This window comes from Macaca nemestrina, chromosome 5 (genome assembly GCF_043159975.1).
Source record: "Macaca nemestrina isolate mMacNem1 chromosome 5, mMacNem.hap1, whole genome shotgun sequence".
NCBI lineage: Eukaryota > Metazoa > Chordata > Mammalia > Primates > Cercopithecidae > Macaca > Macaca nemestrina.
This window is the reverse complement of record NC_092129.1, coordinates 120335666-120362967: the sequence shown is the minus strand read 5'-3', so window position 1 is coordinate 120362967 and position 27302 is coordinate 120335666. Positions and strand designations below refer to the sequence as shown.

The window sequence follows — 27302 nt, the reverse complement described above, 5'->3', positions numbered from 1 at the left end:
ATAGTCCTATTACCTGGAAACAGGTAGGTTGTATTAGATCAATAGTTCTTTGCTGGGATGATTTTGCATCCCCATGGGACATGTGGCAACGGTTGAAGATAATGTTGATATCACAACAGTGGGAAGGGGGTTAGGGCTGGCAATACTGGCATCTACTAGGTAAAATGGAACGGGAGAGCTCCACACAACAGAAAATTATCCAATTTAAAAGGTCAGTAATGTCAACATTAGAAGACCCTAAAACAGGTGGTATTTATGGTTTCTATATCTGGGATTTTAGGATGAGTTTTTTAGAGTTAATTGGGGAATGTGAGGTAGAGTGAGGGGCTGAGATGCCTTTTTACCAATTAGGTGTTTTTTTTTTTTTTTTTCTCAAACAAAAATTTGAAGAATTAGTAACTTAGAGTTCAAACTGTATTATCCAGAATATTCTATGAAATAGCTTCAAAAGAATCTTTTTTTAAAATACTAGGTTAAGACTAATCTTTCACTTTTCAAGGTGGAGGTCCCCACCCAAAGTTAATGGCATTTATTTATCCAGTCTTACAATAATATCTTGCATTGCTATATAACTATAATATGAATATTATGAATGATATATGTATCTTTATAATCCATTTAAATCACTTCTAAAGCATGAATAATATATATGTCTTTTACACATGCATGTACACACACAAATACAATTTACTTATAAACATATTAAGAAGTTAGCACTGTAGGAATATTATATATATTATATTTTTAATCTCTCTGTCCCCGAATTTTGTGATTTTATAATCTTCAATAAAAGTACAATTTTGTTCAAACTGTATTTGTATCTTACATTTCTGTTCATGCTTCTGCAGGATATTTTACGAGATAAAAGTGTAGTCCATTGCTATTTGCCTTACTAAAGTTCCAAATTTTAAATAGTACTAAGACCACCAGGAAAATACTTTCTAATTTATTAGAAAATAGTTACATTTAAGCATTAATTTGACAATTCAAGAATGCCAATATAAGTATATGAAATGGAACACAGTAAAAAATAAATGCATGAACAGTCACATAAACCATTTCACGTCATAATTTTCTGTATTTACCAAAGTTATAGCTCTTTTGAATTATTATTGCTAATGTATTCATCTCTGACAAAGCACAGTTATTTATTTAAATAAATAAAGAAAAGAAATAAACAGACTGGCTCATTTTCATGGGCGACTGACTGAAGGAATTTAATACTTGCTTCAATAATCCTCAATTCATGAATCTAGATGTTATAAACAAAAATTGATAATTTTGAAACAAAAATAATCAAAAATATACATCAAATATTTTTAAAATAAGCTCAATTATTATTCACATAAAGAATTTGAAGTGATATAAAATTGTTAAAAGTAAATAACACAATGCAATTCAGTATATTATTTCAATAACAATTTTTACTGTACTCTTTGAAGCAGAAATACTATAACATGCTTTGTCATAATAAGAAGACAATTTTAAACATCTTTTCCAAATATTAAGATTGTCTGGCATATGAGACTACATTTATGTGACTGTATATTATATTTCAATGAAGAATGAGTTTTACCTAGAAAAGACTTATTAATAGAAGATTTTAATAAAACTATATGAAAGCCTTACAGTTATTGTTTTAAGAGCTAAAATGAAAGCTTCACTTATAGAAAAAAAAATACTAAAAGGTTTAATAACTACTCAATTTGAATTTGCCTGTTACTAAAATATTTTATTATTAGGTTGTTGCAAAAGTAATTGTGGCTTTTACCATTACTTTTAAAGGCAAAAACAGCAATTGCTTGTGCACCCAGCTATTCATACAAGGAGGAAAATCAATATTTAATTTAACATTCCGTGTTATGTGGCCACTCCATTATTTGGTGGTTTCAGGTTCTATTTTAGGGAATTCTAGAGTTTCTTTATGGTTTCAGGAATGTCTGCATTAGGAGAGGTTGGGGGAGAGGCTGTTTTGTTGGATGTAATTTCTTCATTTTACTTTAATCAAAGTAGTTTATCTTGTAACTATATACATAGAGAATTTCAGAAGAGGTTTTTAACTGAACAGAGGGATTTATAGAACAACAACAAAGGTAGATAATTTCAAATTAACATGGTAATATGCACTGCTGTTACACTGATTTCTTGTTAAATTAATTTAAAACAAGAATTAAAAACTAAAATTGAAATTTAGGTAATTAAATTCTATGAATAATTTTATAACCAAAAGAGGCAACTATTGAGATGCTGGAGATTAAGGGTATCTTATCTTAAGGGATGTAGTCATTGTGGAATTAGGACAGCACTTTTAAACGTAGAACATACCTGCATTTGTTTCTTGTCAAGTTCTTCATTAGAGGCAAAACTGATTTGTCAGAACTGTGGAACATTTGAGTAGCAACATACTTTTTAAACTGACAATTAGGTTGAAACAACTTAAGAATGAAATGTATAAAGAAGTGTGTTCATTCCCACCACAGCATAAGAATTGCACTTAAAAAGTAAAGGAAATAAAATTTTGATAGGAAAATATTTGTTATTAGAGGGAATAAAGAAATTTTTTAAAGTAAAAGATAAACCCATTGATATATTGAGTAGTAGTGTGTACATTCCCTGTCCAATTCTATTGTAGGCAAGTCTAAATCTAGGACCACTATAATTTCTACGATAGACAGTTTATCTTTAACTAGATGTATTTTTTCTTTTCACTAAAATGCCTTAGTAATTTCAGTATGATGTTTTCTCTTAGATGTCAAACATCTTTTAAAATTCAAGTTCTGGAGCTCTTAATTCAAAATACATGTTTTTATTTTATTTCAAAAGTTTAGAAGACAAAGATTATTAAAATCTGAGTGTTCAAGTATAAAATATCTTAAAGTCTATGCATTAAATGTTCCACATTTTAGGCTACCATTGAGAGGATGATTCTCTAAGCAACATTTGATAAGACTCATCATCAAACTATTCTAAACAGCTAGCTGTTTAGATTATAGTACAATCCTTGCTGCCATGTATAACACTATTATCATCATTGGTTTTATAATCCTTCAGCTCAACTTACTACTTATTGAATATAGCTGAAGAGTACTAACAAAGTTTTTAATGTGATGGTGTTAAAAGGTGACATGGTTCAGTTGTGTCCCCACCCAAATCTCATCTTCAATTGTAGTTCCCATAATCCCCAGGTGTCATGGGAGGGACCCCAGGGGAGATAATTGAATCATGGGGGCCATGTCCCCCATGCTATTCTCATGATAGTGAGAAAGTTCTCATGAGATCTGATAGTTTTTTAAGGGGCTTCCCCCTTCCCTCAGCTCTCATTTTTCTCCTTCCTGCCGCCATGTGAAGAAAGAGGTGATTGCTTCCCCTTCTGCCGTGACTGTAAATTTCCTGAGACCTCTTCAGCCCTGCAGATCTGTGAGTCAATTAAACCTCTTTCCTTGATAAATACTCAGTCTCAGATATTTCTTTATTAGCAGTGTCAGAATGGACTAATATAAAAGGCCAACATAAATCCCTCTCTATTGAGACAACAGTATTTGGAATTAAGAGTTAAAAAGAAAACATAAAAAGATGAACTGTAAATCTTCATTCAAAAATAAAACAGCATATGATATTACACTTTCATATGCAATAATATTTTTAAAAGTTCACTGTAAGCATAAGTTTGTGTGAGACATAAACAACTTCTTATAGTTGTAGTTTTATAAATTAAAACATGTGGATGAAGCTCCAAGATTTGAAATTACTCAGCTTTTATTATCAAAGTTAAAGATGGCAGAGTAATAATAATTATCTTAAGTTTGAACAATACATCATTCAGAGAGTGGTACCCAGCTGGTTGTTTACTTTTCCCCTTAGAAAAGATTGAGAAAATAGTGTTAAGATTTACTATTAGAAAGATGTTTAGAAGAATAATTTTGTGACAATGATTAAATTCTGAAATCCTTGATCCAAAGGGAATTAAGAGTATGAAATTAGATAATGAAATTTCCTGCTGTGTATCACATGCCATGACTGAATAAATTCTCTTGCCACATATTTTTATGCTTATTTTCTTTTTCTCTATACCATAAACCTCTATCCACTTCATTTAACATTTTTACTGATTTTTTTTCCTCCCACACATCATTATTCTTATTGTGCCAAATACCATTAATACAAAATCTAACAGGCTAACATAAAGAAAGAGATGCCACTTTATCCTTTGAGGTATCTCCAGATGTGGGTCTGTCATGTGACAGGGAGAGTATCTGCTGAGCCTCTTAAGACTGTGGAGATGGCAGAAGCAGTTTTATGCCTCTGAGGTCTTAGCGAATTGGCATCAGTTACACTTACCTGTCTGTTTCCTTCACTGATCTCTTTTAAGCTATTTCTAAACCTTCCCCCTGCCCATATTGTTCCTCTGTATTAAAAATATAATATTACTAGACACAGAATTTTACTTAAAAATACCTACTCACAGGAAAATAATGAGACTTTCTCAAAGAAAGATCACTCCTATATTTTTGGCAAAGGGAAGGGCTCCTCCAAGAAGCCTTTCAGAGAGCTACATTGACACATTTGTACAAAAATAAATGAAATGGTATTTATCATAATTATGTGTCTCTTGCAGGATTCTATAACCCTTAAACTAACATTCTGCAGAAGGCATGCCAATGTATTCAAGAGGGATCATATATAATTTTGATAGTTTTGATATATTAATAGGATATATACATCAGGCCTTCTTTTTAAAAAGTGAAATAAACATATATGATCTTAGAGGCAAATCAATGACTTTTATATTTTTGAAACCTCTAAATTAACTTTTTAAACCAAATGATACTATTATATAATAGTCATCATTTTTTAAAAGTTTCTACTTCCATTTTTTCGCCTCCTGTTTAAGTTTATTTTCTCCTGTATCACACCACTCAAATTTCTAGTAACCTCTTAACTTCCAAAAGGAATAATGGTGTGTTCCTCATGCCCTATGACTTCCTACCAGGATTTGCTTACAGTCACTATCCCTGAGTGGAAACTATTTTTCTCTGATCCCAAGACCCTAAGCAGAGCATTGTACACACGTTGTACTCTACTTCCAACCAACCCTTGAAAGCACCAGGCACTCTCCATGTTGCATTCTGGCCAGAGTACACTGCTTTTAATTCCTCTCATGTGGCTCTTTGACTATCCTTATTCAGTGCCCTACTTCAGCCTGTTTCATCAGTCTGCAATTATCTCTTTCTTCTTTACCTCCAGTTGAAATTTTACTTCTATTTCAATATCTATTTTAAATACTCTCTTCTTTTAATGATTATACTCACACACACTTAAGTGCACACACTTGTACACACACTCACTCTCTAGGTAGAAATGGTTGATTCTTGTCTTGAATTCTGCTTATACTCTTATGTAGCAAAAGTTTTCAAACAGCCAATATATAAACTGCAATTGGACTTATCGCTGTATTGAAGGCCCAGATCATTATTTTTTTTTAAAAGAAATTGGCTACATTCTAGAATGCCTAGAAAACCAAACTAGATTGTATGCTTAAAAAATTAAATTATATCTTAAAAGTACATATGAATATTTCTAATAATTCAAAACTAAGAAAAAATACTTTATATAAATGTAGCATTTTACCATTAGCCAACATTTCAATTTTCTAATGTATTAGAAATAAATGTTAAAGGTTTTGGGGGGTAATAATGGCCTATGTTTTAACTTTGTCTCAATGTTTATTAATATGTGTTACTTCTGAAATCAATTATTTCCGTAATTGTTAAATATGTCTTTATAATGTTTACAATCGTTAAATATATCTTTATAATTAAAAAAATCATATGCTGAAAGCAAAACCATTGGCAAAATGAACATGTTGGATATTTTTAAAACATATAAGAAAGAAAGAAAGGATTATAGCATCATAGTAGAGACCTTAGTGCTTAATACAATTCTATGTGTTTTCCCACAATTCCACTTTACTATTAAGTGCAATTGTAAAATGATTCTGAATATGTAGCAAGATGAATGTCAATTCTAGGCAAAAGCAAGGAAGAGGTAGCATGGAATCTTCTAGTTATTTCTTCCACTACCACAGTAACCAATGAAACAATGTGCTACAGATAGTAGAGCCTCCATCAACCTGAAGCAGAATATCCTGCTGCCTACAATACACATAAACATATTAACACAAAATTTTTCCTTTTTAAATTTTTAACTGACACATAATATTTATACATATTTACGGGATACAGTGTGATGTTTCAATACAAGTATAAAATATGTAATGATTAGGGTAATTCGCATATCTATAACCTCAAACATTTAACATTTCTTTATGGTCAAACATTCTAAATTTTCTTTTCTACCTATTTAAAAATATACAATATATTATTGTTAACTAAAGTCACCTAACTGTACAACAGAACACTAAACATTATTCTTGCTATCTCATTGTAACTTTGTAGCCACTGGACAACCTCTTCTTATTCCTCCACTTCCAAATCCCTTTAGGCCTCTGCTAGCAGCTATTCTACTCTTTAATTCTAGGAGATCAACTTTTTAAGATTCCACTTATGAGATCATGTGGTATTTGTCTTTCTGTGCCTGGCTTGTTTCACTTAACATATTGTCCTTCAGGCAATTTCGTGTTTCCTCAAAACACAGAATTTTATTTTATTATTATTATTATTATTTTTTATGGCTGAATAATATTACATTGGGTAAATATACCACATTTTTTTTTTTACCTATTCTTCAGTTGATGGACACTTAGATTCCATAACTTGGCTATTGTGAATAGAGCTACAATAAATATTAGAGTTCAGATATTTCTTCATCATATTTATTTCATTTCCTGTGAATATATACCCAGTACTGGGATTGCTGTATCATATTAAAGTTCAATTTTTAATTATTTGAGGGATCTCCATACTTTTTTTCCATAATGGCTGCACTAATTTACATTCCCACCAACAGTGTGTTAAGGATCCCCTTCTCGCCACACGGCCTCTCCAACATTTGTTAATTTTTGTCTTTTGATAATAGCCATTGCAGGTGAGGTGAGATGATATTTTACAGTGGTTTGTTTGTTTGTTTTGAGACAGGGTCTCACTCTGTCACCCAGGCTAGAATACAGTGGTGCCATCACAGCTTATTGCAGCCCTGACCCCTCCATCTCAATCAATCCTCCCATCTCAGCCTCCTAAGTAGCCACTTACTAGATACTTAATCTCTGTGTGTGTGTGTGTGTGTGTATGTGTATGCCTGTGTGTGTTTCTCATAATGCCTTTCCATAATGTGAGGAACATATTGGAAAAGTCCCCGGAATTACAGTAAACACAATACATTTAAAAGAAAACAACCCATTTCATAGTCCTAGATATTATCTTTTTTCTTTCTCTTTCTAGTTCTTGTTTCATTTTCTTGCCTTTTTAGACTAAATCTTTGACTCACTTTTTTAAGCTCCAAAAATGCAAAAATTTCTTCTGAATTTACTAATTTAACTTCTTTTGTTATATTCACCCACACATTATATGCAGATCACCATTCTGTCTGTCTGGAATAATCCTTCCCCTGATTTTTGCCTGGTTATGTACTACCGATTTTTCAGCTATCGACTGACATGACTTTGCATTGGAAAATCTCTTTGTATCCCATCTGAGTTGGGTCCTGGACTTAAATACTCTCTCATAATTTGCATTCTTAACTCTTTTCATTCTTAAAAAAATTGAAAGTTAAAGTATTATTTTATATTTAATAAGGCATTTCTGTATCCACCATTAAGCCATATGCTATCTAAAAACAAGCACCATGTGTCATTGTCTCCAACATATCTTGTCACAGGAAAGCACAGTGCTATGATGAGAACGTAATAGATACACAAAAGCATGTGATGGATAACTGCAGTACCTCATAATCAAATATTTTTAAAGTGGTATTTCTAGGCTAATCATCCTTAGCATCATTGTACCAATTTGTATGTTCATCTTAGTATTAGCTAATTTTGATCATTTTTTCAAAACACACTGCTATTCTATAGCTTTCACTTTTGTGAATTAAAGTTTTCTAAAAGATGAACATTTTCATAACTTTAAAAAAGGCACTATCAATTATTCTAACAGCATTCAGCATAAAAGGCAACTTAATTTGATTAATTTTGGATTTAGTTAAGTTAGAAATTGCCAAATTATAGTATATAACTGAATTTTATGTATGTTAGATATTTACAAGTTATGCATTGAATTCAAGTTTTAATATTTAACATCTGGTAACTTTTACAAAACAGATATTTTGTTGCTATATTTCAAAGTTTCCTACTTTATTGCATTTTATTTAGTTTAAATAAATAAATAAGTGAAATACAGGATGCAGATAATAACAACAAAACTCACAGCTAACATTTATCATGAGCAGGTATAAGATAAGTGATTGACATATGCTATCTTATGTAACCCTCACAACTACCCAGAGGGGTAAATGCTACTATTCTCATTTAGACATGAGGAAACAATAGTCATACCTAGGTATCCATTTCTAAAAAATGAGCTTAACTCAAATGCTTGAGGCCCTACCATGATGCACCATGACTTCACTGCATTAAACACAGATCCTTAAAATGTATCTGTGGAAGCAGGAGAAATAAAACTAAGAAGAATGGTTGGTTTTATTAAACTCCCTTTCCTAATGCCACTGAGCAGTACGACAGGTTTATAATTAAAAGTAATGAAACTTAACATTGGCTTTATCCTTCTATGATTCCTGCAGGTAGCATCCTTCTCTACCACATAGCACAACATTATGGACAACAGCATGAGAATCATCTTTAATTCTGCCTCCTGTTTCCAGTAACTCCAGCAATAGGAGTCAATGTTGAAGATAATATGCAAATAAATCACTAATAATTCAACATCACCCCTAAGTCGGCTAGGAAAGAGCATAAATTATTCTAACATACAGTCCAGTAAATCCTTTGTTTGTTTTTGGTCTCTGATGCGTAACCATTAAAGATGTACCTTATTAAGAAATACTTAGGTAACATTTCTAGACATAAATGTCTTCTATTTTTCCAAAAACTGTCTTTTAAACAAACTCCTATTCAGTTATCTTTACATAGTTGAGTAGTATAGGATATTTGTTAAACATAAATGGAAAAAAAATCCATATTCTTCAGAAACAAAATATTATTCATAATAGAAGATCAAATCAAGACCTTTTGCTTCTCCATAATATTTTATTACTTCTCTGTTTTTCTTCTTTCTGACACTTCAGGTGAAAGCTGACAGCACACCTCAGAACATTTAAGTTATAATTGGATGGTACCAAAATGTTTAGAGTTTGAAAAGTTTCAAGGTGTTTCTCATAAGCATATGCTATTGGAAACTACTCTTAAGAGGTAAGAAACCTAAATAAATAAAGTCTATTTTTAAAATCCCATTTTTCTACATACTCTTCCATAGCAAATTTCATGTATTTCCCATGATACTAATTCTTGATTCTCCCCATACATATACATTACAAAGAGGTCATTAGTACTCTAATTATATTTTGTCCTTCTCTTTGGAAACTGTTTCTGTCAGATATTGTAATTATTTTACTTTCTAATTATAATACAATAATATTTTGCATTAAAAATTAATAAACACTTAGAATGTACCAGGTAGTGTTCCAAAAAACTTTTCCAATACTAAGTCTACAGCACTATTACTATCTTCATTTCACAAACAAGGAACTTGGAGCATAGAGAAGGTGAAATAACTTGACTAAAAATCAGTCAGCTATTAGGTAGCATGGACATGATACAACCCCAGAGCAGCATGGTGCTTGACTAATAATAACAAAATAATGAGTTAATAGTCATATAACAATTAGAACAGCTCTGGCAAGTGTTAAGTAATTGCTTACCTTACTATTATCATTATGATCGTTTGTATTATTATTTACTGTGTGATTACCATGTACTAGGCATAATGCTAAGAACTTTACATAGTTACATGGTTGTATATGCTTTATTTCATTTTCACCTCACAATATCCCTGTGAGATGAGAACATTTATTGTTGTAAGCAACTTGTTTCAGTCACCCAATCAATAAGCAGATGAGCCTGAACTAAACCCCATAGTTAAAACAATGGCCTTTTTCTTTTTCATTTTGTATCTTGTACAGGATTTAATAATAGTTTTCTCAAACAGTAGTAAACTATTATTTATTTAATTGAATGGAATTGAATTTGTACAGTATTTAGAGCTGCTATATATATGTGTGTGTATATATATATACACACACACACACATATATATATGTTTGTGTCTGTCTTATTTAATATCTCTTAGCCTGATATTCTTAAAAAAATATCAGTTTAGTTAAATAACAGTTTATCTCTTTGGGAAATGTAAGGGAGAAAACATCCAGAATTGCAACATTACTGTCTTTTCACCAAATACAGAATATAGGTGTGGTAGGCAGCTTCTAAGGTGGCGGCCAACGATCTCTGCCTCTTGGTATTCCTACTGTTGAGTCTGGGTTGGATTTAAAGACTTGTTTTTAATGAATGGAAAATATCAGAAATAATGGGATATCACTTTTGAGATTAAGGTATAAAAATAAAGTATCTTTAGCCTTGAGCTCTGAGTGTTGCTATTTCTCTCTCCAACCCCCTATCTCAGTGGAAAAAGCAGTCAATTGTGAGCAGCCCTGTGAGGAGAGCGGTCCATCTGAAGAGGAACTGATATCTCTCGTCAACAGCCAGTAAAATTCTGAGGCCTGCCTATAGGTGAGTGAGTGAGTGTGAAAGAGTGTCTTTTGAGGCCTGCTGTCAGTCCCTTTGACAAGTTTGGAGGTGGATTGTCTCCCACTTCAGCTTTAAGATCACTGTGGCCAGCTGATTCACTTCAGCCTCTTTAGAGACCTTGAGCCAGAGGAGCACAACTGAACTACATTCACAATTGTGAGATAAGATTTTTGTTAAGGCACTTCATTTGGGGATACACTTTTATGCAGCAATAGATAACTAATAATTTATATTTTGTTTATGTCGTATACGTAAAATCCATTTTCGAATCCTCACATAAACTTCAATCAGAAATGTATGCAGATAGAACCAAATAAAAACAAAAGCCTACATTACTGAATATTGGGAAAGATGTGATTTTTATGTAAATGCACCATATGTACAGATAACAAAAATGTGAGCAATATGAATCCTGAAATGAAAGACAGTAGCAGGCACTATGAATTACATGTTTTCATGTACAGGGATGCTTCTCACACAGAACAACTCTCCACAGCATATTCTAGGTTAAATGTAGGAAGAATTTTTTTTTTTTTTAAATAAAGGTGCTTGATAATTCTCCTTATTAATGCCAAATATGTCAGTAGGTTTTCCATAAAAAATAAGGAATGGTACATCATTTTCAAACTTTTTATTTATAAAACTAGAAATATTCATTACAATTATAAAAATTGGTTTGGATAACAAAGCATTTAAAATTGATATGGATGAAAAAGCATTGTTAATATCTTATTCTAACTATTTAATGGGATGATAAGATTTTTGTTTCAGCAGTTCTAATAGAACAAAGTCATTAATTAGGGAAATGATAGTCCTTCAAGAACATCATTAGAATGATGCACCTCTGCTTTCAACAAAGACAGAAGCCAGAAAACTGAAGTAACTCAAATTTGATACAGATTCACAAAGGATCAGAAGTTCAAAACATAGTAATGCATATGAACATTATATTAGAGACCATTTCATCCCAAACTGGTATTTTACCTAATAATATATAAGCAGTTATAATATTTTAAAAAATGATTCATGCTCAAATACATTTGAGAAAAAAATGCTGGTTAGAGAGTCTTGTTAATTGTAGGGCTCTCCTGTGCTTTAAATTACTGATATGCACGATTAATCTCTAAGAGTGAGCCAAGAAACAGCATTTCCTACCTTCATTTGAGCATTGAGAATTTTTGTGAAGGCTAAACAATTAGCCTTGCCCAGAGTAATGTTCCATGGAACAATAAATGAGGAACACTCTTAAATATCATAATTCAAAGAGTTCACAGTAAGCTACAAGAAAGCAGGAACCACCTTTAGCCACTCTCAGTGTATTCCCAGTACTAAGTACAGTACTGACATTGCAGGCTTTTGCTAAGAAATTACTGATGAATGAATGGATAGATACCCCCAAACTGTAAGTTTGAAAGTATTAGCTATATGCATATAGTATTTTCAATTGTAGTCTTGCATCAAATAATGATTTATTTCTCTTCATCTTTCCACCAGCATCTCAATCCAAGGTCACTTCAGAAATCTGGAGGCTTGTGTAACAGCACACAGGATCAAAGGAAGGACCCTCCACTCAAGAATAATCTGTCATGATTGCGGAGAATATCAACATTATCCAAGACCTTATTTAGGTTCCTTGAAAGCTGGCATCTGTGCAGCTTCTATTCAGATGGAAGGTACTGAAATCATCATAGACTGGCAAAAATGGCAAAGCGCAGTGGTTCACACCTGTAATCACAATACTTTGGGAGGTCAAGGCAGGCAGATCACTTGAGCTCAGTAGTTCGAGACCAGTGTGGGCAACATGGGAAAACCCTGTATCAACTGAAATAAAAAAGTTAACTGGACATGGTGGCATGCACCTGTAGTCCCAGCTACTCAGGAAGTTGAGGTGGGAGGAACGCTTGACCCTGGGAATTCAAGGCTTCAGTGAGCTGTGATCTGGCCACTGTACTCTAAACCTGGCAACAGAATGAAACCTTGTCAAAACAAAAACAAAAACAAAAACAAAACAAACAAACAAATAAAAAACACTCTATTTTTAAGTCCTCATTGCTAAATTTACAAATTTTTCTACCACAGGGTAGTAGTAATAGATTCCTGCTATTGAGAAGATCCTCCTCCCCACCCACCCACCCCCCCCCAAAAAAAAAGAAAAAACAAAAATTCTTTTCTCTCCAGGTATTTAGTAATCCCTTCTTTCTTTCTCTTTTATCAGGAAAACTGATATACTATTTTCAATGAGTTTTGGATTTTCAAAGGGCACACACAGAGATAAGAACTTTAGACTGCTTCTTGAAGATATAATTCAATGATTTTAACCAATATTTATACTATCCAGCATCACCTGGATTACAGTCAATCAAATAAAGTGTATGAACCAAGTAATCACACAATATCTGCATTGATGTGTTGCCTACATGAAGCAGACTGATCTGAATAACTCATCAAAAACATAATTCACATATATCTTGTTTACTCCATTTGCCAACATACTTTATTTCAGAGAAATTTTAAATTATATCTCAGCTGTTTCTTAGAGCTCCTTTGTGGAAATTACATCCTAGTTTTTGTTCCATAATTGAGTAAACTATAGGCTTTCCAGTACAATGTCCATTGACCAAAATCTGGAGCAAGAGAAATAGTATTATGGCAGTTAGGACACAGTAGCTGGAGCCAAACTATCTAGGTTCAAATTTTCGCTCTGTCACTTACTAACTCTATCCTTGAATGCATCATTTACCCTTTTTGCCTTATTTTCCACAACTGTCATCAAAGGGAGTAGTAATAGTGTGTGTTAAGGTTATCAATTAAATTGAATGTGTTAATATATGCATCACTTAGAACAGCTGTGTGGTGTATATATCTATATCTATATTTATATATCTATATTTATACAATCATCCCTCAGTATCCTTAGGGGATTAGGTTAAGGACTGACCACAAATACCAAAATCCATGCATACTCAAGTTCCGCAGTCAGCTTTATGGAAATCATGGATACAAAATGTTGGCCCTCCGTATATGCAGATTTAGCTTCCCACAAATACTATTTTTCTATCTGCTTTTGGCAGATGAATATGAATGAGGAATCCAGCAATAATAATGACCTACTGTAATTATTGAAAAGAATCTGCATATAAATAGATCTGCCCAGTTCAAACCATGTTGTTCAAGGGTAAACTGTATATCTCTTTTGGACTCTCCATTTGGGAAGACATGGACGCAGAGGATTTCTTCCTTTGCTTGTTTATTTTTATGTGAGTGTGGGCCCACATTTACCTCTATTGGCTGATCTAGAAGATTCACAGAGGTTATGTTCTTCATCTTGCTATCCCAACCGTCAGTTTCAAGACTTTGTATTATCTTTGTCTCTTACTTCACTGACTTGTAGATGTCCCTGGTCCTTGATCCATCTTTGTGAATTTAATGATTCAAACTCTCTTGTTTATAGCAGGTTTAAAAAAACAGCTCTTATTACTAGATGTTCAGAAAAATATTTTTTTTTTGTTTCTATTAAATTTAGAGGATCCTACCCATTTTTTTTAGCATTAAAAAATATGAAATGTTTATTCGGATGAAAATGTAGTCCAATGTAGGTTTTCAGTGTCTTCTGGGTAAAAATGTTTAGTCTCTCAGACACCTTTCCTTCTCAGTTTTTGTCTCTTTAAGATAGTGCCTATTCATAGGGAAGGGGTTGGGGGGATAAATGGAACTTATTTTATAAGGTTTCATGGTAAATAAAGACCTTCAGTGCTATGTCCTCAGACTTCTATGGTTTCCAACGAATTTGTTATGTGCTGTTGACATAGAATTGGTTATGTGCTGTTGACATCTGCTAGTGATCACTGCTGATTCTGTATCAAGTGAGTCTCTCAGCTTAGAAAGAATGTAAAAGTGATCATGTGATCAAGTGATCTTGATCAAGTGGAAGCTTCATCTCAGCTTCCACTGCACCTGTCACTTACGAAGTCTCGCTATAATTTCATTTTTCTTCATCTGGGGGATAGGAGGTAGTGATTCCTAACTCTTTGTGCAAAGACCTCTGACTCCATACAGTGCTCCCATCAGCCTCTTGGTAAATTCTGAATCCTGTTTATCTCTGGAACCAAGGGTGGTTTCAAAAGGCTACAACATAGGGCCTTTTCTCCCTGACCTGTTGCATTACTAAGTAATTATAGCTGAGCCCCTAGTCGTTCAAGTAAACCTTCAAGAAGAACCTCATCCCAGACTCCTGGACTATGGGCAAGAGTTTTCTCCTCATTGTTATTCCTTCAATATAATATGTAACATACCTCATGGGTAAGGATGACTCTCATATTCTTATATAATCCTAAATTCAATGTCAACTATTAAGTATTATCTCTGACATCATCTCCATCCTTATTCTCAAGTAAATGAAAGCTATACAATAGGCCGGGCGGGGTGGTTCACGCCTGTAATCCCAGCACTTTGGGAGGCCGAGGCGGGTGGATTACAAGGTCAGGAGATGGAGACCATCCTGACTAACACGGTGAAATCCCGTCTTTACTAAAAATACAAAAAATCAGCCGGGCGCCGTTGCGGGGCGCCTGTAGTCCCAGCTACTCCGGAAGCTGAGGCAGGAGAATGGCGTGAACCCAGGAGGCGGAGCTTGCAGTGAGCAGAGATCCTACCATTGCCCTCCAGCCTGGGCGGCAGAGGGAGACTCTGTCTCAAAAAAAAAAAAAAAAAAAAAAAAAAAAAAAGAAAGCTATACAATAACATAGGGAGGTACTCAGAAATGCAAATGATGAAATGATGAAAGCATATTGTTCCCTCATGTACATGAAAACAAGCTCCTGGTAATTTACATGTGTTTTGTGGTAAAGCCAAATCCCAGTCAGGAGAATAAATATTGTGCATTGAAATTGTACCTCTGATTTCAAAATTAAAACATAAAAATGTTTAGTAGTTATATAATTATGTTGTATGAAATTTGTTTCTAAAATATGACTTTGACCAAGATAAATATAGGACACATAGTAATCAAAACAACAGTGGCAATTTTATCGGTAGTACTATCTACTTTCATGGGCAGAAAGAAATTCTGTGGAATTTCTTTCTCTATTTTTTTAGGTAAGTCATCAGGTTATCTGTTTTGCAAAGAAAACAATGATACTGGGATTTTAATACAACTCATGTCACTCAGTTTCCATGTCTATTTGTATATGTGAATTATTATTTTCCTTTAAAACTATTACTTATGTATAATGATAGATTAAAAACATATCTAAATAAGCCGGGCGCGGTGGCTCACGCCTGTAATCCCAGCACTTTGGGAGGCCAAGGTGAGTGGATCACGAGGTTAGGAGATCGAGACCATCCTGGCTAACATGGTGACACCCCATCTCTACAAAAAATACAAAAAAAATTACCCGGGTGGGCGTGGTGGCGGGCGCCTGTAGTTCCAGCTAAGTCTGAGGCTGAGGCAGCAGAATGGCCTGAACCCAGGAGGCAGCGCTTCCAGTGAGCTGAGATCGCGCCACTGCACTGGAGCCTGAGGGACAGAGTGAGACTCCGTCTCAAAAATAAATAAATAAATAAATATATATATATATATATATATATAAATATATATAAATAAATACAAGTTGTTTATTAAGAATACTAAAGTAAAGTAATGCAGAATTCATAGATTAATACTCCAGTTTAAAATTAGGTAGCTTATATAGGGACATTTATATTGTTTCATGGAAGAAAGTTTATTAGTGCTTTCCTTTCAAGCATAGACTAACTACATTAAGATTAAACACATTAAGGTTAATTTGAGAGTAGTTTTAATTCCGTTGGTACATACATTAGCCATATCTTTTCATTTGGGAAAAAACAAACAAACAAAAAACTGTAACAATAGCTACACAATAAGTCTGATAATATCTACAAAGAAACCATATGAGATTAGAAATATGAAACCTTGTATAAATCTCTCTTATCAGTCCCCATACAATTGTCTGAATCCCCATGGCTACAGTCAATTATGCTTCTTTCCCCCACAGATACCAGCACCAATAAGAGAACAGTTTATTCTGTCTCTTGCAGTGATTTTTATGAATATCTCAAAATACTGATAATAATAAATGGGTCCAATCAATGCATCTGAAGGATGCTAATTCTATCCAGGAGACAATATTAACCTTTTTCACTGTGAGCCTATCAAATACTAGAGATCTAAGATGGAATAATAGCTTGAAATGAATTTCTCCATGAAATAAAAATAGAACTGATTGTTAATCTTTCTTGAAACACAGATTAGTAAAACTGCAGCTGTTTCAAGAAGTGAATATGTGGGAAAATGTCAAGTGTGAGATATTTTTCTTTCTCGACCAATTAAAAGTAATAACATGTCAACTTTAATAATAATAGTGTGGGAAATAGTGGCAGTTTTTAAACTTTCTAAATAGAAATATCAAAACATATAATTAATTTCAAATTTTTGGTTAATTAAACACAAATATCTATTTATCTGTTGTATTTTGCTTTCATAGTGGACTTATAATGTTGATATGAAGAAAATAAAAATAGCTTTGTTGTTACAGCCTATGTAACAAAGCATGACAAAAACATCCAGATATCTAATCTCTCATTGGTCTGGGTCTTCTGCAGTGTGGATGCATAATTTTGTTATCAAATTGAATGGATATTTTTAAGGATATAATTACATGTTTCTTGGGGAAGTTCAACAATTTAAAATATCTTGTCAATGTTTTATTTTTTCCATTCCTCCAAAACTTAAAATTAAGTAGTGAGTCACTGATTCAACAAAATGTACACAAAATATGTCTACTAGTATAAATTATAAATGTGAAACTATAGTTTAGAACTCTCTCCATTACAGTTATTGGATTATAATAGAAACACATGTAATGCATGTAAAAATGTATAACACAAGCTCAAGTTGAGTTATAAAAACATGTTTTGCTCATGAAATTTATTTTTTTACTAAATTTGATTAGTTGAAGTTTTTAAATAAATATAAACATTAATGAATTAAATAATGTATAATTCAATAAATGTCTTCTCCACATGCACCTTATGCTATGGAAAAATACTTATCCATTATTTCCAGAAATATTTATTGAGCTTTGAAATATGCCAGACACTGTTCTTGGAAGCAAGAACACATGAATAAATAAAAACATTCTAAATGTTGGCCTTTGTGGTACTTATGCTCATGTTTTATATATTAAATAAGAAAGACAAAAACTATTTTTGTGACATTTGCAGTTTGTGGTTAAGCAGGCAGCAAACTATTCACATAAGTCAACAGGGGAAGAACAGGTTGTAAAGATCTGAATGAAAGTGATGTGATACAGAATAATGTATGAAGGCCCATTGTAGGGAAAAGACAGGGAAGCCTTTTTGAAGTGATAACTCCATGGTGTGACACACTTTTAAGTTTGCCTAAGACAGTTTTAATTTACCGTTGTCCTGGCCGGGCGCGGTGGCTCAAGCCTGTAATCCCAGCACTTTGGGAGGCCGAGGCGGGCGGATCACAAGGTCAGGAGATCGAGACCACAGTGAAACCCCGTCTCTACTAAAAATACAAAAAAAAATTAGCCGGGCGCGGTGGCAGGCGCCTGTAGTCCCAGCTACTCAGGAGGCTGAGGCAGGAGAATGGCGGGAACCCGGGAGGCGGAGCTTGCAGTGAGCCGAGATCGCGCCACTGCACTCCAGCCTGGGCAACAGCGTGAGACTCCGTCTCAAAAAAAAAAAAAAAAAAAAAAAAAAAAAAAAAAAAATTTACCGTTGTCCTAACAGTCTGTCAGAGTAGCCTTTGCTCCACTCAAATATTTAGGAGAATGACTAAGGTAAAGTAGGAGACTGATTGTAAGCATTGAAGCAGGTTTGGTAAGATAGTAACTGAGATCCAGAAATGTGGATATATTTGATACAAATAATCTAAATAATCTTTTCCATTCATGTATTTAAGTCACTTATCTATTCACAGAATAAGTGGCATTCAAGACTCAGAAGTTCAAATAACAGAATGATATACCACTTCCTGCTTTAGAGGCTCACAGCCCATTTGAAAGAGACAGACAAATAAACACATGCATATAACTTAGGGCTACAGGAATCCTAGTGTAATTGGCAATGGGTAAGTGGATTACCAAGGAAAGAGAGGTGAATTTCAACTATATACAAAAACAAAAAAGATTCACAGAGTAAAGGACTCCGGACATGAGACTTAGAAGTGAATGATGGTCATTTCTCAGTTGGGATAATATCTCTGGAGGTTTATGAGGTCCTAACTTTGGTGAATGAAAACTATAATTTTCCTTCAAAAATTGCTTACATTTTTTCTATAGAAATATATTTTTATAATTCCATCTATTAATATTTCTTTGAACTCCCTGTTACCTGAGAAGGCAATCTATTTTGAAATGAAAATAATAGAGGTTTAATATGTTAACCTGGAAACACTTTATAATACATACCACATTGAAGAGTTCTTAAATAAATACTCTTCTGTTCATTTTAAACTTGAGCTTTATTACCTGTTTTTTTGTAAACCCCAGAGCTTTCTTAATGAGCATTATGAAAAATCTTTTAAATAAGACAAATACATTTTAGGTTTCTATTCCTTTTATTTCCCTCAGTGCTTTCAAAAAAATTTCTGAGTATAACCTGTTGTATAAAATTATACTAGCAGGTTATGATTGTTTGGGGTACTTTCTTGATTTTTCACATTTAAAAATAAAACTGCTTATGTTTTTTGTTTGTTTGTTTGTTTCAAACAGCAAGTTGAAAAATTGTCATACAGAATATCACCTGCAAACTTTATCTTTGTTCAGGTTTTAGATTTTTTTCCTTGATTTGAATGACTTTTTTTTTTCTTTTGAAGTACTTATAGGTGAATTATTTTCAAATTGTATTTTTTAAGCAACAGAAGTGGAAAAAATAGGATTACTGACTTATTATGTCCTCAAAGCCTCCTCTCAACAAATACCAGGAGATTTCCAGTTTTCTCTTACATAGTTTAGTTGGAATTAATTCTGTTTTGATTAATAGCCATGAACAAAGTGTTTGCTCTCCCCTCTTTTTTAAATATGGGAGGGAGTTGATGTTGGTAATTATTTATTATCAGTAAATGTTGGTAATTATTTATTATTTCTCTCAGCTTTGCTATAAAACAGGAATAATTTATTTCAGCTTCCGATCACACTTGGATTAGATACCAGAAGACTAATAATAAGTAATTTTAAAATGTTGATGTATGGGCCATTCTAGGGAGCACTCAAAACACAGAAAACATAAAAGGGAAAATCAGTCTACTAATTACATTTAAAAAGTCATATGGAAACACATTAAAGAGTTCAAAAGAGAAAAGGGAAAAGTAAAGCCATGAAATACAAACTATCCATATGAGTACTAAAATGTCAAGGTTTGAGTTATCCATGTGTATATATTTGTCAAAATTTGGAATGTACACTTAAGGTTTGTGCATTTTATTATATGTAAATTTTACGTTAAAATCAGTAAATTTGAACTCTAGTTAATGATATTAGTAATAAGGTATTTAAGGGAAAGTATACTGATCCCTGCAAAGTATATTAAATTGCATCCAAAAATAAGGTAGAATAATGTATGGATAGGATGAAGGAAATATGGATTGATTTATGCCACAAGTTTAAACAAATATTAGTGCTAGAATGCAGATGGTAGATCAATGATGTTCATCGTAAAAGACCTTTAACTTCACTGCACATTTTGTTTTTTCAGTGAGAGTCTTGCTCTGTCACACAGGCTGGAGTGCAGTGACACAATCATGACTCACTGCAGCCTCAATTTCCCAGGATTAAGCTATTCTCCCATCTTAGTTTCCTGAGTAGCTGGGATTAAACGTGTGCCCCAGCATGCCCAGCTTTTTAATTTTTTTTTAGAGAGACGGGGATCTCACTATTTTTCCCAGGCTGGTCTTGATATCCTGAACTCAAGCAATCCTCCTGCCTTGGCCTCCCAAATTGCTGAGATTACAGGCATGGGTCACCACACAGGCTTTCACTGCACATTTGAAATTTTCATAATAAAATGTTGAAAAACTTCCATATGATGATCTCTAATAAATAATATAATGCAACTGAATACCAATTAAAATTTGCATTAACATGAATGCTATCAACAAAAAATTTAAAAGAATCACACAGGTGAACAAAACATATATGAAAAAATGCATAACTTCATTGTCAATCACATAAGTAAAATTAAATTGATATTTATTCTCTTATGTCTTTAAATAATAAAATAAATTATAATACACAAGGTTTTTGAGGGTGAGGGTGTTGAGAATTATATACAATGTAAATTTGTACAGTCTTTTAGAAGTACTCCTTTTGAATATGTGTCGAATAAATTTAATGACATTACCTTTGATGCAGCAGTTCAAATTTTAGGAATGTATTTTCATGAAACATTGAAATATTGAATGCAAAGATATACATTCAAAAGTTTATACTTATTAAATTGAAAGTATATGACCTACATATTTAGCAAAATTATTTGATTAAATACATTTGGCATAAATAATATGATTAAAATTTTTTATTGTATTGTAAGCACTGATATAGATTTATATTTATGAACACAAAAATATAGCCACACTTTTTTGAGTGAAAAAGGCAAGCTATGAAAAATTATGTTGAATATATATGTGTGTATGTGTGTGTGTGTATATATATGTTTGTATGCATAAAAGAATAAATGAAAATGTAGAATAAAATAAAATTTGCTATCTCTGGAAATGTCGTATTGTGGTCGATGTGTACTTTCCTTTTATACATTTCCTTTTACACATTTCAGTATTAAGAAAAGTAAAAATAAACATTTACAGATCAAAACTTGAGGAAATATCTCACATCAGATATAACAAATAATTAATATTCTTAATGTGCTGAGTTCTTACAGTTAAAAAACTACCAACATCAGCAAATTTTTAAAAACAATATTTATTTACATGACAAAATGGTAGGCTCTAGGAAATACAGAGAATAAGAAATATAGAGAATACATATTTCTTACCTTCCACATATTTAGAACCAGTATTCAAAAATAGTTTTAAAAATATGTTTAACCACTCTAAATGTACATTAATATTCTATACACACAAATGTGAAATGATCAGAGCAAAGTACATAGTCCAAGCTATATTAAAATGTATTTAAAATATAATTCTAATTGCCTAAAGCATATGAATTTGTATAAATAAAATACCATTTTCGTAAAATGAAATTCTAAGATACATTTGCCGAATTTTGTTTTTTTGAAAAGGATTATAAATAACATTTAGATTGCATCATCATTTATGAGTTTGAAGAAGAAATGAAATCTCCTTTGAATGTAGCAACATTCTGCCCCAATTAGATAAATTTTGGACATTGACCATCATGATTAATTACTCTCAGCCTTCGAGATGATGAGCAACTCAAAATATGGAAAACTGAAATTCTAAAACAGATACAGCTGGCTTTACAACATCTGAACCATTTAATACATTTAAAATTGCTTAAACGAAAAGTAAAATTTGAAGTTATTGACTCAAAATTTTAATCAGCTTGACTATCCTTCTGTATCTAAACATGAATTAAACAAGTTTAAACTTAGAAATATAACCATAGACACATATAAGTAAAAAAGAGAAGTTCACCAGTTTACTTTTTTCTAATATCTGAGTTAAATTAGTCTCTTCCAAAGTATTTTTTTTTTTGCAATTTTGAATTTACTTGTTATTTTAATGAATGAAGAAATAATAATGGGATATAATGTCTTAAGCAGGAATAAGGAGAGTATATAAAACTCTAATCTAAGAACAGGAATGAAATATCAGATATTTATTTATGAAAATCCAATAACTAATAAAAATGTTTTCAGCAGATATGCTTAATTTAGATATTGTGACATAATTTCTTGTGAAACTTTTGAAGTTAATGTTTTGAGGGAACTTTAAATTCTCTCTCCACCACTTGCAATTTAATTAATTAGCTATCAGGCATCAAGTGATATTCAAACTTCCTTCCAGAATCTCATTTATGAGATTTCACCCTGGATCACATTTTTAGTTTGTCATAAAAGTTGGCACTCTGCACAAAATTGGCAAGGCAAAACAGTGGCTTTACATTTATTTTCCTCTGTATTCACTTTTAAAATAAAATACTGTCACATCTGACAGAAACCATAGTAACTTCTCTCTAAAGTTATTTCTTTCTCAGCTTTTTTACCCTTTGTGCTCTTGACAACTTTTCTGCAAATTTCATTATAACAGAACCAATACAACTAATAAGACTCCTGCTGTAACTTTCCTCACGCCTTCTATTAGTTTTTGTCTGTTTATTAAAACAGTACTTTTTATAACAGAGTCACCCTATGATATTATTGCTTCTTTTAATTGCTTTTTGAAAAATAAATACTTTTATTTTTAAGAGGTATGTTTAATCAAACTCTTCTTACATTTACTTTACATTCCTTCAAATATGCATTGTTATCTGAGATAATTAATCTGCTTGAATATGGTCGAAAAAAATTTGTGCTTTAAAGTTCATTATCTCAGTGAAAAGAATGGAGTGAAAAATCAATTATATGTAAAACCACACACATACATTATGCAGAATTTTCTCCTTTCAGAGTTGATATTCACAGAAATAAAATGTCACTCTTACTGTTTAGTTGGAAAATGCAGTTGTTAGAAAATTATATTTCATCTTATGGGTCAATCTCTGCACAGAGAAGCAAATTAGCTTTCCCTGGAATGTGAGAAAGCAGCAAAAGCAAAACACTTTAAAATTGTAATTTCAAATTCATATTTTATATTTTTATCTTTACGTTGCTAAAGAATAAGAATATATTCTAATCTTCTTAAAAATTCTTGATTTTGTGGAGGAAGCACATTCAGCAAGTTTTAGGATGATATAGTTAAGTGTCACTTAATTATGAGGATACATTCAGAGAAATGTATCATTAGGCAATTTTGTTATTGTGTGAACATCACAGAGTGTACTTACACAAACCTAAATGGGATAGCCTCCTACACACCTAGACTACATGCTATAGCCTATTGCTCCTAGGCTACAAACCTGTATGGGATACTACTACTGTACTGAATACTGGAGACAAATGTATCACAAGATAAGTATTTTAATATATTTAAACAGGAAAAGGTACAGTAAAAATACGGTTTAAAAGATCTTAAATGGTACACTGTATAGGGCACTTGCCACAAATAGAGTTTGCAAGACTGGAAGTTGCTCTGGGTGAGTCAATGAGTGAGTGCTGAGTGAATGTGGAGGCCTAGGACGTTACACTACTGTATACTTCATAAACACTGTACACTTTATAAACACTACACTTTATAAACACTTTACACTTTATAAACACTGTACACTTAGGCTACACTGCATTCATTAAAAACATATTTTATTTCTTCAATGATAAATTAACTCACCATAACATATTAGGTTTATTTAATTTTTAAGGTTTTTAACTTTTTTTCTTTTTTTGTGAGATGGAACCTCGCTCTGTCTGGCTGTAGCGTAGTAGTGCCAACTTGGCTCAATGCAAGCTCCGCCTCCCGAGTTCACATCATTCTTCTGCCTTAGCCTCCCAAATAGCTGGAACTACAGGCGCCTGCCATCATGCTCTGCTATTTTTTTTTTTTTTTTTTTGTCTTTTTTATTAGAGATGGTGTTTCACGTTAGCAAGGATGGTCTCGACCTCCTGACCTCGTGATCCACCTGCCTTGGCCTCCCAAAGTGCTGGTGAGAGGTGACAACGTGCTAGCAGCCCTTCCTCTTGGCACCTCCTTGGCCTCGGTGTCCACTCCAGCAGCACATGAGGAGCCCTTCAACCCGCCACAGCACAGTGGGAGCCCCTCCCTGGGCTGGCCGAGGCTGGAGCCGGCTCCCTCTGCTTGTGGGGAGGTGTGGAGGGAGAGGTGCAGGAGGGAACTGGAGCTGCGCGCGGGCTCACGGGCCAGCATGAGTTCCGAGCAGTAGGAGCCGCTGGCCTAGGCAGTAGGCCCCAGGCATCAAGGGGCTTAGCACCCAGGCCAGCAGCTGCGGAGGGTGCACCAGTTCCCCCAGCACTGCCAGCTCACCCGTGCCACACTTGAATTCTTGCTGGGCCTCAGCCACCTCCCAGCAGGGCAGGGCTGGGGACCTGCAGCCCGCCATGCCCTAGGTCCACAGCCCCGCCCCACCCATGGACTCTGCGTGGCCCAAGACTCCCTGACAGGGCCACTCCCTGCTCCCAGGTGCCCGGTCCCATTGACCACCCAAGGGCTAAGGAGTGCAGGCACATGGTGTAGGACTGGAGGGCAGCTCTGCCTGCGGCAGCGGGGTGGGATCCACCAGGGGAAGCCAGCTGGGTCCCTGAGTCTAGTAGGGGCTTAGAGAACCTTTATGTCTAGCTAAGGGATTATAAATACACCAATCAGCCCTCTGTGTCTAGCTCAAGGTTTGTAAACACACCAATCAGCATCCTATGTCTAGCTCAAGGTTTGTAAATGCACCAATCAGTGCTCTGTATCTAACTAACCTAGTGGGGACTTGGAGAACTTTTCTGTCTAACACTCTGTGTCTAGCTAAAGGATTTTAAACACACCAATCAGCACTCTGTGTCTAGCTCAGGGATTGTAAATGCACCAATCAGCTCTCTGTAAAATAGACCAATCAACTCTCTGTAAAATGGACCAATCAGGAGGATGTGGGTGGGGTCAGATAAGGGAATAAAAGCAGGCTGCCCAAGTCAGCAGTGGCAACCTGCTCAGGTCCCCTTCCACACTGTGGAAGGTTTGTTCTTTCCCTCTTTACGATAAATATTGCTGCTGCTCACTCTTTGGGTCCACACCGCCTTCATGAGCTGTAACACTCACTGTGAAGGTATGGAGCTTCACTCCTGAAGCTAGCAAGACCATGAGGGACAAACAACTCCGGATGGAAGGAACGAACAACTCCAGACGCGCCACCTTTAACAGCTGTGACACTCACCACGAAGGTCTGCAGCTTCACTCCTGAAGCCAGTGAGACTGTGAACCCACCAGAAAGAATAAACTATGAATACGTCTGAACATCAGAAGGAACAAACTCCGGACACACCATCTCTAAGAACTAATACTCACCGCAGATGCCCACAGCTTCATTCTTTAAGTCAGCGAGAATAAGAACCCACCAATTCCAGACACATTTTGGCGATGCAGATGGGACTTTCACCTATCACCATGCGGTGAGACTTTTGCCTTTAGCCAAGTGGTGGGACATTGACTATCTCCGAGCAGTGAGCACCAACGGACCCCTTTTGCTTGCTATTCTATCCTATTTTTCCTTAGAATTTGGGGGCTAAATATCAGGCACCTGTCGACTAGTTAAAAGTGACTAGCGTGGCCGCTGGACTAAAGACTTTCTGGCAGGTGTCAGGCTTTCTGGCAAAGGGCTCTCTAACAACCCTCAACTCATTGGAGTTGGGAACATTGGTTGGCCTGAACTAGTTTCCACTTTTCCTGTACTTCTGGGCTGAGCTGAGGATCAATAGGGAGGAAAGCCATTGAGCTCTGGGGTCCTGACAACAAGTTGGTTGACCCTGTGGCCATAAGTGGAACTCTCAAAGGCATGTCACCCATGCGAGACTCACCCATCTATCCTATCTAACCTGACCCTTGTCCTCTGGGTCCTAATGCCTGTCAGACAAACTTCTTCATGCCTCTCTTCTACGAGGTTAGTCCTGCTTCTAAAAATCACTCCCTGTCTCTGGTGCTTTTCTAGTTTCTCCTATAAGAATGACTTCTAGTATAAACTCCAGGACTCTGTTACCTTCTTTAGGCACCCAGGCTCACCAATCAGAAAGACATAATTTTTGCCCAAAGCCCTGTTGTAGGGGGTACTATCTGGAATTTTAGGATCACTCCTCAGACTAGCAGGCCTAAGAAAATCTATTTCTGAAGCTAGGATATGGGGAGCCTCAGCAATTGTATCCTTGCTATTCATGTAAGTGTAGACAAAAGGTGTCACTCTTCCAACTCTGGAGATCCCTTCCCTCCCTCAAGATATGGCCCTCCACTTCATTTTGGGGGCATAACATCTTTATAGGACAGGGGTAAAGTCCCAATACTAACAGGAGACTGCTTAGGACTCTAACAGATTTTTGAGAATGTGTCAGTAAGGGCCACTAAATGTGATTTGTCTCGGTTTTCCTTGTGGTCTAGGAGGACAGGCAAGGGTGCAGGTTTTTGAGGGCTGCTAAATCTGACCTTCCTTGGTCATCCTTGTGGTCTGGGAGAAAAACTAGTGTTTCTGCTGCTGTGACAGTGAGTGCAACCATTCCAATCAGCAGGGTCCAGGGACCATTGTGAGTTCTTAGGCAGGGGGAGAAACAAAACAAACCAAAATCGCAGGTGGTTTTGTCTTTCAGATGGGAAACACTCAGGCATCAACAGGCTCACCCTTGGAATGCATGCCATTGGGACCAATTTGACCCACAACCCCTGAAAATAAAGGTGGCTCATATTTTTCTGCACTATGGC

At 34.5% G+C, this 27302-nt stretch overlaps 2 long non-coding RNA genes across 4 annotated transcripts in view; one reads left to right on the top strand and one right to left on the bottom strand.

Annotated features, from left to right (window-relative positions):
* The window catches only part of LOC139363376 (uncharacterized), a 321840-nt gene that overhangs the window by 99747 nt on the left and 194791 nt on the right, over positions 1 to 27302 (bottom strand). The gene's annotated exons all lie outside the window — the stretch shown is intronic.
* Positions 1934 to 13150, top strand: LOC105479504 (uncharacterized). Of its 3 annotated transcripts, none has more exons than XR_011623116.1 (6): positions 1934 to 2093; positions 3349 to 3417; positions 9259 to 9382; positions 10653 to 10759; positions 12272 to 12450; positions 12993 to 13150. It is a non-coding gene; the product is annotated as an uncharacterized lncRNA (long non-coding RNA). The 3 variants fall into 3 exon arrangements; XR_011623115.1 differs by having other exon boundaries at positions 3315 to 3417; XR_985942.3 differs by lacking the exon at positions 3349 to 3417 and having other exon boundaries at positions 1937 to 2093.